The sequence below is a fragment of the Stegastes partitus genome, unplaced genomic scaffold (genome assembly GCF_000690725.1).
Source record: "Stegastes partitus isolate 25-593 unplaced genomic scaffold, Stegastes_partitus-1.0.2 Scaffold1019, whole genome shotgun sequence".
NCBI classification, from domain to species: Eukaryota; Metazoa; Chordata; class Actinopteri; family Pomacentridae; genus Stegastes; species Stegastes partitus.
In genome coordinates, this window is record NW_007578750.1 from 19,134 (window position 1) to 38,266 (window position 19,133).

Genomic DNA, 19,133 nt, shown 5'->3' on the forward strand with positions numbered 1-19,133 from the left:
GCTATCTTGGGATTGCCTGTCTTTTCAGCATGCGGATAACAACTGAGATTACATTCCAAATGTGGTAATCATGTATTTTATTGGGCTGGCATTAATTGCTGCTGCTGTAATCACATCCACTATTAACCACTTCTACCCTAACTATATAATGAATCACGGGCGCACAGCCTGCTCATAATGCACATAAGCATTTCCCGTCATATCCAGATTTGATTAAATTGAGACGAAATTGCTCAATGAGAGCCAGAATCGAGCCGCTCGGCTGGATGGGATTCACTGAGCTCCTGCGAGTGTATTTGAGCCTGTGTTTGCCGGCTTTCACACAGAGATGAGAGATAGGGGACAGATGCTGGGATAATCATTAAATAGAGCGTGGCCTGTTTGCCTTGATTGGCTGAATGAGAGCCGCCACCCAGAAAGCTCCCCCACATCGAGCCATGTCATTGGTGTAGCCGTGACGACGGGCCTCTCCGAGTCAGCTCCCTACCGTGGAAAGATGTCCGACAGCCGTGGCACCTGAGGGGGACGTTCATTCACTCTGTGGGTGCGTGTTTGTTTGACCGCAAAAAGTATAACCTGTGTGAACTGAGCTTTTTTTTCACAAGCTGTAAGGATTTTACAGCCAAAGAAGATGATCACAGAGTTGTTGCAAGGATTTAACATCAGCAGTAAAAGCAACAGCTCACAAAGTCAGCAGCGGTGATATCACGAGCAATTTCTAAATCAAACACCCATCAAACATCATTCGTCGAAGGTGGTGCTACCACTACATAAGAATAAATAAATCTCAAATTTCTTTCTTAATAGCTCAAAAAAACCACCAAGGACATACTATATGGTGCACACTGGTTTATTTCAAGGATAATTCATTATTTATTTTTGAGAAACAAAACTGCAAAACAAGTGCCGTCCCATGTTTAGCAACGATTCCATTTCAAGTCTGAATACTGTATCAGATACCTCATCGAGGCACATATTTTTTTTGCAGCGCGTTGTACTAGCGCACGAGTGTGTCCCTGTTTATGAATAGACAGCAAAGTGAGCAGCGCCTCTCTGCCTGGAGGAGTAAATTAAACCATATTCTGTTTATTATGAAGTCTTTGGCTTTGGAGCGGGCTGCCGGCTAGGAGCTGTCAATCATGGCGACATGCACGAACACTCCCCCGAATGTGAAGCTGCACGCGCACAACCCGAAAAGAGACAGAGACACACACACACACACACACACCTACACACACACACACACAGACAAGCGAAAAGATAGTAAGGTATAAAAGACACAGCCCAACGTTGGCTGTCGCGTTCCTTTATTTCCTTCTTTCTTTCATCTCCCTTTTCCTCCTCTCAGTCTCTCCTCCTGACCTACTTCTATCCATCCTCCAGTCATGTCTCTCCCTCCCCGGCTCTCATTCTTTCTTTGTTTTTTCTTCTTTTTTTTTTTCTTTCGTACCTGTCAGTCCGTCTGGCTCTCCGCCTGTCAGCGCTCTGTGCGGAGTTAATTACAAAGTTTGTTTCCATTCTTCATCTCTTGGCCTCTGCTGATCTATCTGTCATCCACCGGTGTTCTCTCTTATGCGTTTCTCGTTAGATAACTGAGGTACTGTAGGATTACGTACACACATATTATACAGCAAATAATACACAGAGACGTTCAAGGTGCTTCCTTTGTTCTCTCTCAACCTTCCTTCTCATTACATCCCTCCTGTATGGCCATAGATGCGTGAATCTGAAAGTACTGCCACCCTTCAAACTGACCAAACCTCCTTCTCTTCCTTTTGTACTCCACATTTTTTTTCTTTCAACATTTCTCTTCCTCTCTGGACAGCTTCCCTCCTCCTCCTCCTCGTCCTCCTCTCTGGGTAGGCAGAAATATGCGGTAGCTGCTCAGTTGGAGCTGTACAACATGCTGTCATTGTTTAACACTGCTTGGCATCGACGTGATTGTTACAGCGGCTTCAGTCTGGGGCTGTTTCATTTTAAATATTCATGCGATCATGCCAGCTGCTCTGACCCACTTTGCGAACAGCTGAGTCTGCCTGCTCTCTGCCGTCTCTCTGAGCAGTGGGTCAAAGGGCGCCCCGCAACACTGAGATACTGTAAATTCAACAACTAGAATGGCTTAATTGATTATTTCTTTTAAAAAAAATTGTTTTTGATTGTCTGGATACGAGATCTCTCAAAAAAACAACACAACGGATTATCATGAAGATCAGTGGGAAGAAACATCTTGAGCCACGGAGCCTTTAGTTAGATTTACAGGCTAATCCAGTCGTGAAAAAAAAAACTTGAAGTGATAATTATTCAGCAAGTAAATGGCTATACATTTACCTTTGCCATCAAAGGCTCCTTGAAGGTGATTTCAAAGACGTGGTTAAGGTCTTCTCTTTTCTTTTGTTTGTGTGTTTGGGCAGTCTTTCTGTTTTTCAGTGTTTTGTATGTACTCAGTTTTGTATCGTTAAAGTTGCTTTGAGCTGCTCCATCCTTGTGGCATCTCATATTTTGTGGGTTTCTTTGGGGGCCTTGGTTAGATTTAGGGGAGGTAACAAGCACATACATGAATGCTAAATCTCGTTTAAGGGAGAGGGGCTTGGGGGGTTTTTGGAGTAAGTTGTGGAGGAAATAGATAGATAGATAGATAGATAGATAGATAGATAGATAGATAGATAATTAAAAATAAAATTACAGTATAATAATGAAAAAAGATCATATCTAAAGTTAGTCAGCACAGCGTGGTATTAATCAACCTTGCATGCTAATGAATAATTGCCTTTGCATATTCTAGTTTTGCACTGATGCAGTGACTGATAGTGAGTTCAGACTTCATATTTGCAAAGTATTTAAAACACAAGGAAACAAGGGCAAAAAAAAATAAAAAATCAAACAAGGCAAAATTTTGCCTGATGAAGGTCTAGGACCAAATCTTTGCATTAATAAATTTATCATGCATGTAAGCAGTTTGCAGGAGTCTGTGTTGTTTAAATATTTTAAACAGTATCTTTGTGTCACCAGACTTTTCCTGGAGGTGGTTTGATATCTACACTTCTCGTTTGCTGAATATCTGCTTATCGATAGACACTACAGTTACCGGTCATTCCCTAAACGCCTCACATGCAGGCTATGGCTACTCGATGGCTGCAGTTCACTCAGACAGGTGTGTGACCAGACCTGTCTTTAAAATGAGTGAAACAAGGTGTTTTAGTGTCAGATTTATCCAGTTGGAAACCAAGTGCTTTCATCTACATGGGTTGTTTTCTTTGTGCAAAGTTTTCTATGTGAGGAACACATTTTAAATGTCAACACTACAATCAGTCACGTCAATTCAATTGTGGGAGGTCAAAATCTTGACTTTTCCAGTCATTGTGGTCGGTTTAAATTGAATTTTGCGGCCCTAGTAGTCGGTTGGTCACTGTGATTGAATGTTGTACTTTTTCTTCTTCACTGGCTCGGTCGGTGTCTTCCTGCCTGCAAGTGCACTCTTCAGCATAAGGAGCATCTGAGTTTAGTTTTTAAACAATCAGCTGCTTCATCACTGGCACACACAACAGCGACATGCTCATACGCTATAACCACCACGGCCTCCAAAATAATCGGTCTTCCCACACCAAACCTCACAGAATTAAACAACGGGGCCATTACACCAATTGCAAAAATAACAGAACAGGACATAACACACCCACTGAACACACACCTCACCCCCCTCCCCTCAGGACATAGATACAGAACACTGAGATACAGACGAGCATGACCAGGCAAAAGCCTAATGCCACCCATTATACCAACCTTTAACAAAAGGTCAAGGTGATCTGGACAGAGTGAAAACCACACTAATAGTGTTTTTGTAGAATGTGTGTCCTCTTAATGTAAATCAAGTGGAATGGTGCTGTGGAAAAGAATTTCCCCCACGGGGACAATAAAGTCTAAGTCTAAATGGATTGTTTCATGCGTAAGGTAGTCGACTCAGTCAGTGAAGATAAAACGGGACAACTTTCCACCACAATAGCTAACACAGCTGCTGCATGCGCCCACCAGACGAGCACCAAAACAGCCGAGTGAGGCGCTCACACGAATGCACTGAAACTTTAACTTGCATACTCTCAAACTATGGCTGCACATGTGACTATTTGTCCTTGTAGGCAGAATGTCTGCTGACTTTAGGTTCATATTAAGCATGCAGACATGTTTTCATTTAACTCTTGGCAAGACAGCAAACAGGTACATTTCCAAAATTGCGACACTCTTCATTTCATACATGTAAAATGTAAAAAAAAAACTTTAAATAGGTTTTCTGATTGTTTCTCAGTCAGACCAGTGGGAAACAATAACACACAATCATTTGGACGATTCAGCCATAGTCTTGGCTTTTTCCTGAAATGGGCTAACGCTGCAAAGCTGTAGGTATTGTGTGCTTTGTTTGACTGCAGACACAATGCAGCGAGCTACAGCGTGGTCACGGGCTGATATGTCTACTCATTTAAGAATAAAAGGAGGTAAACTGCACAGAACCTAGCTGTAGTCAAACAATGGCAAAGTTTCCATTAGTCTGGTATCTGTCCATACGTGCCTATACAGTAGACTTGAAAGGCTGTATTAACTACTGGCACTCTGCAGACTCATAATGGAGAGCAGGACAGACAATAGTGAAATGTATGAATATGGGAATGGGAAATAATAGAGGATTGGCTCTGGCATGTGTTGGCGTGCTCTTCTTTCTTTGCCAGCCAGAGACATGCATGCTGGGAAACTGGCAGAAGGACTGATTTGCTCTTCTCAGCTTTTAGCCATGAATGATCTATTTTCATTTTTCCACTGTCTTTCTCTGATATGCGCGCACACACACACACCACACACACTCTCCTCTGGCAGCCGAGTGACTGCCGTAGCTAACCCATCATGATCCAGAAAGAATCAAGGATGATGGGGAAAGATGGAACATTTCAAGGGTGACCCGGAGAAGAGGACCCGTAAAAATACGAGTGCGGCGCCGAGCTGGGAGGCTGCAGCTCATCAGCTCTGTGTATGTAGAGAGAGTGGCAGATGTGCAATAAGGGGAGAAGGAAGATGTAGAAAAAAAATATATGATGGGTCCAGTTTTTTTGTTGTTTTTTTTTTGTTGAAAGTGCAAGGCATCTGCTGGCCTGATGCTTTCTTATCTGTTTCGTGTGAAGACCTTGCAGAAGCACACTTGACCGTGCGCTCACACACACACACACACACACACACACACACTCACTCTGGACATTAAAATAGTTGTCGGTAAAGGTGGCTGACGATTGACTGTTGCCTGAAATGCCTCTGAGGGACAAAAAAAGAGCGTGAGAGAAGCAGAAATGCAGCAAGAAAGACAGAAGGGAAACGTTGGAGTGAGAGGCAGAGTGAGTATGACAGCAAATGTGTGTGTGTGTGTGTGAGAGAGAGATGATGGCTACAGCACAGGGGAAATATGCTCCCATCATAAGGGCAAAATTGAAGAGTGCCTAGGGGGCAATTCCTCTATCTTTCTCTCTCAGTCTCCTCCTCCTCTTGCCCTGTTTTCCCATCTCTCATCCTTCTCATACTATCCTGCACAACCTGCTTTCTCCCTTCCACCTCTCCTCTCTGTTTCAACACAGTCGGACATGGACGTTAAATTGTTCGACAAGTCCAGCGTCTTCAGTTTACAGAAGGTGCGTGGTTGGCAAAATGTGTTTTTTAAAATAACTTGTTATTCAAATTTAAAGTGCTGTAGAGATTCTTTTTTAACAACAACAACGCATACATCTCAGAACATTTACAACACTTTATATGAATACAATAATTTCTTATATCATAGTTTAAACATGGAAATGGGTATGCAACACAAAACCCAATATAAAAAGATGTGTTTCTTTAAGTTATGTGATAAGACCTGTTTGGATTAGTCGGTGCAACTGATGATGTTGAAATTGTTTTTATACCTACACGTTCTTTTTTTTTTTTTTTAGATGTTTTTCTAAAATGCTTCAATTCATTGAAAGTCATATTTTTCTTCTATATCATTATGTAATTGCTGCTTCATGACAGTCATTTCTGGCTCCAGTAATTTGTTGGGTGCACTTATTATGACAGTTTTATGAAACGGTATCTGCGGCAGAGTCTGACTTGGTTCAGAATAAATGTCAACAAAAAGACCCAAAGCTTCAAAAGTACCGCAGTGCTTCAAATCATCACACAAAAAAAAAGTGATTTGTAAGCTGCAAAAAAGTTAGGCAGCAGCACTAGCGCACTGAGAAAACACACAGGGGCTATTCTGGAAGATCAATCCATCCATTATCTATACACCGCTTAATCCTCACCAGGGTCACGGGGGGCTGGAGTCTATCCCAGCCGACTCAGGGCGAAGGCAGGGGACACCCTGGACAGGTCACCAGTCTATCACAGGGCTACACTTAGAGACAGACAACCAAGCACACTCACATTCACACCTACAGACAATTTAGAATCACCAATTAACCTCAACATGTTTTTGGGATTGTGGGAGAACCTGGAGAGAACCCACGCTGCACGGGGAGAACATGCAAACTCCACGCAGAAAGATCCGGCGACCTTCTTGCTGCGAGGCAACAATGCTAACCAACTGCGCCACCTTGCAGCCCAAGCATACAGCACCAGGTATTCCCAGGCGGTCATCCATCCAAGTACTAACTGGGCTGGACCACACTTAGCGTTATTCTGGAAGACGCACCAAAAAACAATAAAAAAGGCAAAACCACCCCAAGTGTCGTTTATTCATTAGTACAGAGAACTTTTTAAATAATCCTTTGTCCTTGTAGCTCATTAATCAAATGAAAAGATCAATTTAATTTTTTCTGAGAATCAGTAAGTCAATCAACTAAAATAGTCATTAGATGAGCCATATTACAGTAAAATCGCCTGAATCGTCCATCATGAGACAATGAACCTACCATCTACTGCAACTGTGACTGAACAGACTCCCGCAATCCACTGTAAACAATTTTAAAACCAAAAGCCCAAAGAAAAACATTTCAAACTTCGGCAAGATATGACAAATTTACTTGACACAAGAGATTCTTGTGATTAACACCAGTGGATAAAACTGTCAAAAGAAACCAATGTTGACTGTTGATGGGAATCTGGATCTGCAGCAACGTCCAGAGTCACTCCAACAACTTCACACCATTTCCATTTCAGCTTCTCAGACAGAATCATCATTATTCACCGGTATAACACGCTGCTCGTCAGTAGAAGGTCAAAAGAAGCCACGTTACAGTTTTTACCAGGTGACTGCTGGTGTTGTGTGGAGGTTAATTGGTTGAACTCCTCTGCTGCTCGTACTGTATATTAGTACTTTATTTTTAAAAGCAAACACATCACAGAGATGTACGGCGAGCAAATTCTTTCAAAAAAATATCCAGAATAAGAAAATTCATGTCATAAAATTCCAATTGTGGTAACTTTGCAGCTTCCAATACAATGACATCAGATCGGTCATGTCCCTTTAAACCAACACGTCCCGTCTGGCATTCATTAGTTTGTTCCAGTGAACTTGACGGAGAAACGCGTTTAGCATAAAGCTGTATGTTTACGCCGCTGAAAACAGCCTGAGAGGGCCTCTGACTGTGACTTAATGAGAAGGAAAATACCAACAGCACTTAGCAGAGTGCTGCTCACTTGTAATTGGCCTTCATTTTCCCTCTCTGCCTCGGATAACATGGGAGGACATGGCCGGGGATGTATTAGATGGGAGGCGGGGTAAACAGAGATCAAAGGTGATGAGAGAATAGCAAAACAGATTCATTGAGGGAGTCAGTCATTAGACATTAGGCCATAACCTTCTGCTGGAGAGCCGTTCAGCGCACAAACACACACATGCACACATTGCAGCTCTCACTCACCTTTTACAACACAGGCTGAGCTACTGCTCTCCTTCATAGTTTAGACTTCATCTTTCCATTGCTTGCTTCTTTTTTTTTCACCTTTCCTCGTATTCTTTCGTGTATCTTTCTTATTCCATCTTTCTCTCTTCATTTGCATCGTCTCTCTTCGGCTCTTTGCTATTACTTCCTTCTCTCTTTTTCCTCTACCCTTCGTTTTCTCTTTCTGTCACTTTCTCTCAAGCATGAAGCCATGTTTGTGCCCAGATGCGCCCGTGCATTCTACACATAGACTGTATAAAAGATGGACGTAGCAACCGGCCCCGAAAAATGAAGCCAACCCGGAAGTGTCAAAAACCTGCAATATCACTACGTCCGCTAGTCCTGGCTCCAAAAAGCCCTGGCTCCCATAGACTTGAATTGGAAAAGAAGTGATCACAGATCATTAAGTACTGCATTCCTCCAGCTCAGGATTTTTTGAAAATTAGTTTTCATAGTCAAGTCCAGAGATCAGGTGGCCAATCTGAAAATAAATCAATACTGAATTTTTAAAAATCATCAACATTTTGCGGGGCAAGGGGCGTGGCTGGCTTGATTGACAGTCGGCAGCGACCATACAGATGAAGCGAGCAGAAGGCGGTAAATGTGGGCGGGCAGAGAGGGCCTGCCTCTCAATCCGTCTGACCAATCACTGCTCCTATGGCTCCGCCCCCCTCCGACGATTTTTGCGTCACTGGCTCCAAAAATCCAAGATGTCAACCAGGAAGTAGCAAAACCCTGGCTTCATTTTCTCAGTGCAGAAACCAGCGGGTGACATCACGGAAGCTACGTCCATCTTTTATACAGATACCAGATACCTGTCACCTTGCAGGGTTGATCCTTCTGTGTTATCTTTTTTTCAGATTTGGTTTGTGGTTCTAACATTCATCGCTAAATTACTCCTAAATTTAAAACAAACTGCCATTGTGTAGCATATAGTAGTTTTGCAGTGTTTGAGCAGAGTCATAGGTGAGCTGGTGTGCTGGAGCTGCAGCAAGTGTGGGGAGAAAGAGGCAGCGACTTCATAGATCTACACACTGTAATCAAGGCAATAGTGCAGCGTTACATCTAACCCATTTAAAGGCAGGGTGGGACTATTTTCAAGGAAATAACTTAACTAATATAACAATAACAATAACTAAATATGTAAGTTTGACACACAAGGATGAGTTTTATGGGCTTAGCCAAAGACCAAAAAGGGACGTCGAGGTCCCCGGACAAGTTTATTTGGAGGCCATGGGTCAATAAAGTGGAAGAGACAACGACAGTCGGAAAAGAGCTGTCCAGAGAAAACTCAGATGCCACACTGGGGATGCTCCAGCTACAACCCCAGGGCACACACATTCTGAATCTATCAGCAATAGACAAACCTGCATGTCAGTCTAAATTATTCTCATACCCACTCACAATAAAAGGAACAGGTAGAAGAAAAAAAAAATCTGTCTCAGCTAAATGGCATGTTTGGCTTGGAATATAGCATCAAACTGGACAGGGGAAGCCATGGTGCCACTATAACAAGAAATCTGACAGGTTTGGATAAGCTTGGGTTAAACACTGGGCCCAAAAAAAGTATAAAAATCGAAGCTAGTGAAGCCCAAGTGGCTGCTATAGCTAAACACAAGACTGTCCTTGAGATTAAAAGAGCTGGGAAAGGAGACATTTCCCATTACGTTGAAAAAAGACCAAAAAAAAAAAATGCACACAAAGCTGATTTTACAGAAGGAAGTCGGGCACATATTAAGGTCATCACAGACAATGTGCTTTTCTGTGCCAAGTGAGGAATCCCACGAAGAGGCCACCAGGAAAATCTAGAAAGTCTCATCAGAGGACAGACTGTTAAATCTATTTATGTATATGATCCTGACATAAAGAGAAGTCTTGATGAACGATGAGGAAATGCAAAACTGATGAGCCCTGATAAATAAAATGAGCTTCTTGAAACTTCCTGTTATATAGAAAAATTAAAGTCGAGCTGAGTGCGCAGGCCGGGATGCTATTTTAACTCATAAACGCAACAGATCTTTCTTAGATTGAGCTCATTGTTGTGTGAGAATCGTGGGATTTGTAGTTACACATGATTTGACTTCAGAGCTGATCTAATTTTAAGTGAGATATTGAAGATATTAAACCCTGAAATATGTGCAGGGTTCAGTTTTGACAGCACTTTTGTCATATCTGCCAGTGGCGCTGTGATGAAGACACAATTATTTCCATTGTCAATTAATCAGTAGATTTTTTTTTCCAATTATTGATCTATAAAAAATCAGAAAATTATGAAAAATGTGTTTCTCAAAGCTCAAGATGGCATCCTCACTGACTTAATGTCACAAATGAGTAAAACAAACCAGAAAATATTCAAATTTAAGAAACAAGAATCAGAGAAGTTAGACATTTAAAAGAAGAAATAAAATACCCAATCAGTTGTTTTCCAAAATAGTTGGTGACTGATTTAATAGTTGACAACTGATGGGTTATTTGATTCTCTGACTGTACTTCACATTCCTTAAATCTGCATCCAAAGTATCATCTGCTGTTCCAAACTTGCTGCATCACTTCATGACAGGAGAGATCAGGGATGGTTTTAGAGAACCAGAGAGAACTTCATTCACAGATCCTAGATGGAGCTCAGAATCAGACCCAGTGTTTAGACTTTTAACTACATGTGATGCCATATGAGACTATAGCTCTGTCCAAACCAAAACAGATGCAAAGTCTCTTGAAGTACAAACTATTCTTTTTTTCTACAGTGGTGCTTTAGTCATGGGCCTTCAAGCTCCATCAATAACGACCTGTACTGATTTGACTGAGGGTCCATAACACACTTTCACTACATTTAGAGATAACTCAGATGGTGACGTTGAGAAAATCATTCGGCGTACAGATGATGTGATGAGAGAGAGAGAAGAAAAAAAAACGATATTCAGAACTGAAATATTGCAACCTGCAGTAAAAGGAAACTGCCTTCCAGTTGGATGATCGGCACCCGTTCGGAGCAACCAGGGGGTTTACATACATTGTGGACAGCTATTCTTGACAGCAGCATGTGGAACTGAGGGAGCATTTCCAGATCGAATCATCTGGTAGAACGAAGGGAGACTGACGAAAAGGAGCTGACTTAGGATTATGATGAAATGATTTCATTGTTCGAGACCGAGCCACACCATGTTGGACTCTGATCCTGCCGTATAGAGCTTAAATACAATTTGCTGACACATGCAGGTCATACTTATGTGCCCTTTGTATAAATGTCGTTTTTTTGTTGGTTGCAGTCGTTTTGGAAATGGGACCTGCTGGTGTCGCCTCCTGTGTTCTTAGCTGTGGGGAATGAATGGAATAAAAGCTTATAAACGGAGCTGGACTTCGTTTTTAGTGTGACATGTAGCTTACATCAAATCACATGTAAGCCATGAATGTGCTTTTTGCTGGTAGCAGTACTTCTTGAAATGGGACCTGTTGGAGCAGCCTATGGACTAAGGAACAGCCTACAAATGAATCTTGACTTATTCATGTCACACTTTGCTAGACTGTTGGATACATGACACCTGCTTAGTTTATATAAGTGTCAGTTTCTGTTCTTTCCATGTAGTGGTATTGTGCCGATAGACAGTCTGGTCTCACTCTCATTTCATTACATAGTAGGTCGCTTTTAGTGGTGCAGTGTAGTTTGACGGATCTTTAAGAATCAGTTAATGTCAGAAAAAGATGCAGTAGAGCCAAATGTTGCCACCTGGTGCTGTCACAAGAAGTATCATGTGATTAATGCTTAATGTTCACCTAAACACTGGTATTTTAATAAACTTAGCCAACTTAGCAGAATCAAAACTGAGATCACAAAATAAAATGAAACATAAAATAAAGGTCGGACACAGGACGTAGACGTAACACCGCCACCCATCCAACATCTATACAAGCTTCCTTTAAACTGGAAAAACTCAGAGACACCAGCGGCTTCGACAAAACGGCTGCATTTGATGCTCTGGGAATGAGAAGGTGTTAAAATAGCATGAAAGCTTTGCCTTAAAAAATCTGCTCTGATGTAGCTGCATGTTCAGCGCTGCAGATGCTCAGCGTGCAGGCCACTGCAGTCGACACAACTCAGGATTTGACAGTTGTGCTACTGTACCGTTTTGCAGCATCAAATGAAGAAATGTTGCAGCTCGCCTCCACCATCAGCGAACAAAACCAGTAGCCAGCTATCGATAGAATAATAATCCCAACACTTTTTTTTTAATGATGTCTTAAAATAGGACTAAAAAAAGCTGCTGTGGCTGATCCACGGATCACTTTTTTGCTTTGCTTCTCGCACACACATCATCCCACAGGCTTTTTCTAAATTAATATTTCTCACAACGCTTCCACCCGCTCCACGGATTGTTCTCCTTCTTCTTCTCCGTCTCCCGAGTCACTTGTGTTGTGTTGTATTACAAACTCTCTTTGCAGGAAATCAAAGGTAGATGCAGAAAACTACAGCTCTGACACACACACACACACACACATGCCAACAGCAGCTTTGTGTGGCGTAAACCTCCACAGGAACCGAGTTGGTTGTTAAACGTCTCTGCTTTTCACCTGAGCGGGCTACTTTTCTTCCACTTCCTGAGGAGCACTAATGAAACAAGGTCAAAAATGAAATTCCAGTTTGAAGTATTCCAACATAGTTTTAAACTAGACGGACAAATTTGTTCTCATCTTTTAGCCATGAATAATCTATTTTCACTTTCTTATACACACATGCACACATGCCTCAAGTTTGACAGCATGGATGAGAAGTCTTAGCGCAAGGAAGCTAAAAATCTACAAGACAATAAGAAATGAACAAAATACTGAGGAGGACTGTGTGATGTTATCAAAGCTAGAAGAAAAAAAAACTTGTAAAAGGAAATTTGTACTGACTTTGTTCTGGTTTAAAGATAACAAATGAAAAAAAAAAACGCCCTCACAAACTCAAATTATGACAATGTTCTGGACCTCTTTGACTGACAGGTGATCACAGAGAGGCAAAAAAAAAAAATCACAGTCAGAAGTAAAGGAGAAAAGATAAAGATCAGTAGAAGTACACATTCGTTAATTAATTTCATGGAGTGTGACAGATTGCTGCAGCAGTAACTTTACCCGTTCATCTGATTCCCAGCACACGGACGTTTCCCCAAACGCGGCACGGACACGTATATACTGGCTGTAGTCGTGTCCAAGGATGCAAATCACAGACAGACAGGGATGGACACACACACACACACACACATGCACACTTCCAACCAGCTGATTCTAGTGTTGCTAGGTTACTTGGTGAACTAGGTTACTACATGTAGAACATATTTGCATAAATCTCACACGGGTGTTCATACACCATGAGGAGGAGCGTGCGAGTGAATGAGGGAGAATGTTCGTCTGACGGGATCAATAACGGCGATCGGCCTCGGCTCATCCTCCGAGGGCTAATCAGAAACGCGGCACAATTAAGACTTGTTTGTGTGTGTTTAGTTGAGAATGCTTTGCATACACGTGTAAGTGAAATGCAAATAAAGCATACATGCAAAATATACACACGTATTTGCATAATGTATGTACGCATGTGTGTGGCAGCTTAGGCTTTGAAGTAGGATTGCCATGTACAGTAGCTTTGAGGGAGGCAAACTCCCTTCCCTTCCCTTCGTCTCCTCTCCCCTGTTTTAATTTCCTTTCCTCTCCCGTATTTTTCCTGCTCTTTATTATCTCCCTCCCTCATTCTCCCCGCAACATCTTATTAGAGCTAACTAATATCAATGCACAAAGTGCAGCGTACGGTCTGCAGAACTCCAATACCGAACAGATGGAGGGGGTCTAATAACACTTAATCTCATTAAGGTGCAAAAGAAATAGTTTAGCAGTCATCTCTGCTAAACGGGGGAAGTGTATACATCATTTAGTTAAAAGGCAACCTCGGCATCTGCTGCACGAGTCAATAGTCGGATGGATTGTGCGCACGTACACGTAGAAGAACACACGCAACATACAGATACACACGGAAAGATGAAAACTGTGTGTTGGGGCATTAGGGACACAGCTGTGCAATAGCAGAGAAAGTGACAGGCAGCGAAAACACTGTTTTGTGGTAGAGGTAGTGTGTGCTGCACCAGTATCCAACACACACACACATGCACACAAACTTATACAAGGAGAAACCAAAAAAAAATAAAAAAGAGCTCTGCAGGGTGGATACAATAGCGTTCACAGGTATTTCTTTGATTGAAGAGTCCCACTTAAGTTTGACATAGAGCTATTTTCCCTAATCTTGAGAGAAAATACCCAGACCAGCACTGTAGTACACTCGTCTGCCTTGAGTTCACATCTTGACACATAAAAAAAAGGCTGATGTGAGAGCAGAGCAGAGCTGCTTGACACTTGAGAGTTGGAGTTGAGGACGTGAGACTTAGTTTGTATTTTGACTGCTGTGACATTTTTCACACAAACATCATGATCCAGACTCATGACCTGGATATGAACACTGTGTGTGTGCATCGTTCAGTGATGGGTGGTTGGTTTAACAAAAAGAACGCTGGTGATGTGTTTTTGGTGGGTTTTATTGTCAACAAAGCCAACTTAAATTTATTATGATTCAATGTTGAAAAGCAATAAAAATCTTCCAATGCTTTTTATAGACGCTGTATAAATTACATCCACAATCTGCGCCTGCATCAGTGGCTCTGAATCTGTGCATCGGGATTCCATGAATGACTTTGCCGGCGTAGGTGGATTAATAAAGACTGAAAAGGAGAAACGAATATTATTCAAACTTTATAAGTGCGGCTGACTTTTTAGCGCCTGTGTACCTAAAAAATAAAAAAAATAAGTACAGAGCCCATCTATGAGTGGAAGATAGTTAGATAACTGGAACAGCTCAACCATCCCACTGATCATTATACATTTTATTTTATGGTTTTTATCTAAGAACTTACATTAGAAAGCCATTTTCAAATCGCTGACTATGATATTATGCAGCCCTGTCTCCCACAAATGACACTCCTTTTCAACTAAACTGAATTCTCAGTTATGTTTTGAGGGGAATGTATTTTCTGCCAGATTTCGTTTAAATCTGGCAGAAAAACGCATTAAATTAGCATGTTATTGTCATTTATTTCATTGCTTTATTATCGCTCCTTTTCAATTCACATATCAGATGTGGTGGGATTTGTCACCCTGGCAACCCAAAAAATAGAGAAGAAGCTTCAAACATGTTGTGAAAGGTTTGCATTTTGACTCAAACGATGTTGTTTTCCTAAACTCAACCAAGTCGTTTTGGTCTGTAAACTTCTAACAAGTATCACTGTGGAACTGTTAACCAAAGCAATATTTTCAACAAGTGAAAACAGAACTTAAGTCTAAGAACATTGGTGTCACTCAGGATGTAAACCCTGGTCACTATACGAGGTGTTGCAGGACTGCTGTCACAAAACATATATTTCAAATCCAAATCACAAACTACAAATTTTCCCCTTCCAAGTAATCCTCCTGGAGTCGAACTCACTTTCCCAGCCTTCTCTGCCACGCCGCCATGCACTCTTGGAACGACTTTTCCGGGATCCTCCGCAGCTCCGTCATCACAGCCATCTTGATGTCGTCTTCTAAACAGGTCCCCTTGATGACCCCCTTGAGCTTGGAGAAGAGTAAAAAAAGTCCCACTGAGCCAGGTGGGGTGAGTAGGGAGGTTGCTCCAGCACGGTGATGTTCTTCTCAGCCAGGAACTATCAGATGCTCAGGGCATTGTGAGCAGGCAAGTTGTCATGGTGAAGCAGCCACGACTTGTCCTGGCAAACGCTGCAGGATCTCTTTGTAGACGTGCTGGTTGATCGTCTGAAGGGAAAACTGGTAGTTTGTAGTTTAATCTATCTTTTGTGACACCAGTCCTGGAACTTCTCTGACATACCTCGTAGACCACTATTCTCTCCTAGTATGTTCTTATACAGACTTAGTGGCTCCCTCAAAGTGTAAGCCTTTCCTTTCCTACTACGTCACAGTCTTAGCTTTCGGGGAGAAAATACACTTCTTCCAAATCATAAACGAGAAAAGCAGTTTGCTTGTATAGAGATGTAATTTTGAGCCAGAATTGCATTATGCACTCCTAAACCTTGTTTTGCCATCCACGGGGAGCTAAATATTTACATATTTATAAAGGATTTGCACTCGTAAGAAGCTAAAAAACCACTTACATCCGTTCTGAAATCGACAGATAGTAAGGATGCATTTCTCCGTTTCACAGGATCAACACCATTTCAGGCACTTTCAGTAATAGATGCCTGTTATGAATCCATACGGTTGCTCTGATTTTCACGCGGCATTATGAGAGAGTGACCTGCGAAGCTATAAATAAAAAAGCAGCAATCAGTTTTAACAACATAACAGTGGAGCGACAGTGAGCAGAGCATTATTCTGTGTCCATTTCAGTGGCATTTACAAGGCGAGCCACACCTGTCTAACATGTAGAGGAGTCAATGACGCTGTTACACAGATGATCTGAAACTTAATAATGATAGAATCACTGAGGGATATTAGGAATGTGATGTTCCACATCAGAATAAATCATTACAAGGATTAGTTTTAATGTGAACTTTGTAATTCACGGATGATGTTAATGAAATAACACAGACCAGAAGCTGAGAGAAGCTGAAAAAAAAGAGCAATTTGAACGTATACGCAGTGTAAACGTATTGTTGTGGGGTGAAATCTCAGTGGGCAGAAACGGCCCTGTACAGTCAGACTGGAAGCTTTCTGAGGGTTGTTCGAAGCTAAACGCTCACACCAGAATGCTAATATCCACATATTATGAATACTAACGTGCTGATGCTTGCCAGATATAATGTTTACTGTGCTTATCTTCTTAATTTAGCAAGCGAGCGTCACTAATCAGCATTAAACACAAAGTACCACAGAGCGTGATGGAAATGCTGATGGGTTTGCTGATTTTTGTGACAATAAACTAAAAAGTTTAGATGAAAAGTCTGCAGATTGCCGTAGTCACGGATCCTCTGGGAGCCACAAAAATGTCTCGACAAAATTTCACACCAGTCCATCTAATAGCTGTTCTGGGACAAAGTGGCAGACCAAAAGACTGTCATCGCCGTCCCTGAAGCCACATCACAAGAGCAGCGACAAATATAAAGCAGGCAGGACTTGCAAAGCAGCACATCTTGAACATTCAATTTCTGGGGACATGCATTTATAGGATTTGGTCTTAATTATGTTAAAAAAAAGGCTCAATTAAAAGTGGAGTTTGCAGTTCTAATTCCACCAGCGCTTATCATTCCCATAAATATGACCAGGAAGGGGAGTCCTCCTCCTTCAATGGTCAACAGGCTGGTATCAACTCATTTAATGGTGGTGAATGTGTGATTTAGCGCTCACAAAGAAGAACATTTTGGGGCCTGGAGGGATGTCAGAGCCGCAAGTCTGCGGAGTTTTCATAGTTTTTTGCTTTCACTCGCCCCTTTAGGCACCAAAACTACGTCGTTAACTTTCGAAGAGGATCTTAGCTGGGGTTAAAATGCAACCTGTCGCTATGTTTACCATGATACAAAGATTAATTTTGTCCACTTATCCACACAACCGCAAGAGGTGTCCGATATTATCAGGGTTACTTTCTGTTTTATCAGTGATCAGCATGGATGACAACACGCCCACTGAGCATACTAGCAGGTGGATGGCAGAAAAGGTAGAATGTGCACTAATGTTGGGCTGATAGTTTGTCCAAATCACCAGGTCATCATCATCAGATTTGGTTCTGATCCACTCTTGTGCTCGAGCACAGGACAGCGGGAACAGGAGATGTGGGAGAAGAAGGCAGTGGGAGCAAGAGGGATGGTAAATCTGACCATCCATCCATTATCTATACACCGCTTAATCCTCACGAGGGTCGCGGGGGGGCTGGAGCCTATCCCAGCTGACTTAGGGCGAAGGCAGGAGACACCCTGGACAGGTCACCAGTCTATCACAGGGCTACACTTAGAGACAGACAACCAAGCACACTCACATTCACACCTACGGACAATTTAGAATCACCAATTAACCTCAACATGTTTTTGGACTGTGTGGGAGGAAGCCGGAGAACCCGGAGAGAACCCACGCTGCACAGGGAGAACATGCAAACTCCACGCAGAAAGATTCCGTTGCCCCCACCGGGACGTGAACCTTCTTGCTGCGAGGTAACAGTGCTACCAACTGCGCCACCCTGCAGCCCTAAATCTGACCAATGATCTAAATATGCTACCGAGCTAAACACTCGCAATCTTCCTCCAGACCTCATCTTTAAAAGCTTTGGAAGCAAAGTGTACAAATGTTTTAATTGTCTCCGTTTAAAGACCTAAAAAAGTTGCGCCGAGCATCCAATTAATTTGATTGACATGAAAAAACTAGTTTGGAAAAAGATACAAAAGTTTGAATGGACATAAAAAAAAAAAAACACCTTGAAAACATTGTGCATGACTGGTACCAAAATTGGCCCGTTTCTCATTTAAAAGCCTCAAAAACCGTGAAGCTCTACTCTGACTTTTTATTTTTTCCCGTATGTGGAGATGAGCGATGTATGTAATTCCATTATTGCAGCACTGCCAGACATAAGTAATCTATTTCACTTTGTGATGAATTTGTCGCCGCTGCACCGTGGAAGGTTTTTTGTTATTATTACTGTACTCTTCTGCATCAAGCGTGTGTCAGAGAAAGACGAGAAAGAAGGAAGAATAGCAAAAGAAGAAGAAAAAAAAACAAAACACTTGAAATTCAGCCAATCTCACATCCAGAGGTTGCAGCTGTGTGTCATATGAATGTATAATTCTGTTCGCTCAATTCATATTCAGCACAGTGCACTGCACACTTCTATTAGCCTAATATTATCCAAATCAAATTAACTGAGGGTAATTTCATTTCTGTAATAGATACTATCTAATAGGCTATGCACACTGCCATGTAGCATTACAACGGCTGCTCCTTCAAAAAGACCGATTGTCGCCCAACACCGGCAGAATCTGACCTTTAGTCGAGTCATTTAAAATTGCATAAGCGTTTGAATTTTATAAATTGGTGTTTCAATTTATAGCTGCCTACAAACAGGCCACGGTGAAAAGTCAGCAGTGTTATTATTAGAAAGGCCTCCTCATTCATTCCAGTCACCATTCATAGTTAAGAATCAATGAGAATTCTCACATAAAACGAGTAATAGCGAGATGGGAAAAAAAAAAAAGGAGAGAGAGAGAGAGAGTGACATTCAGGAGTCAT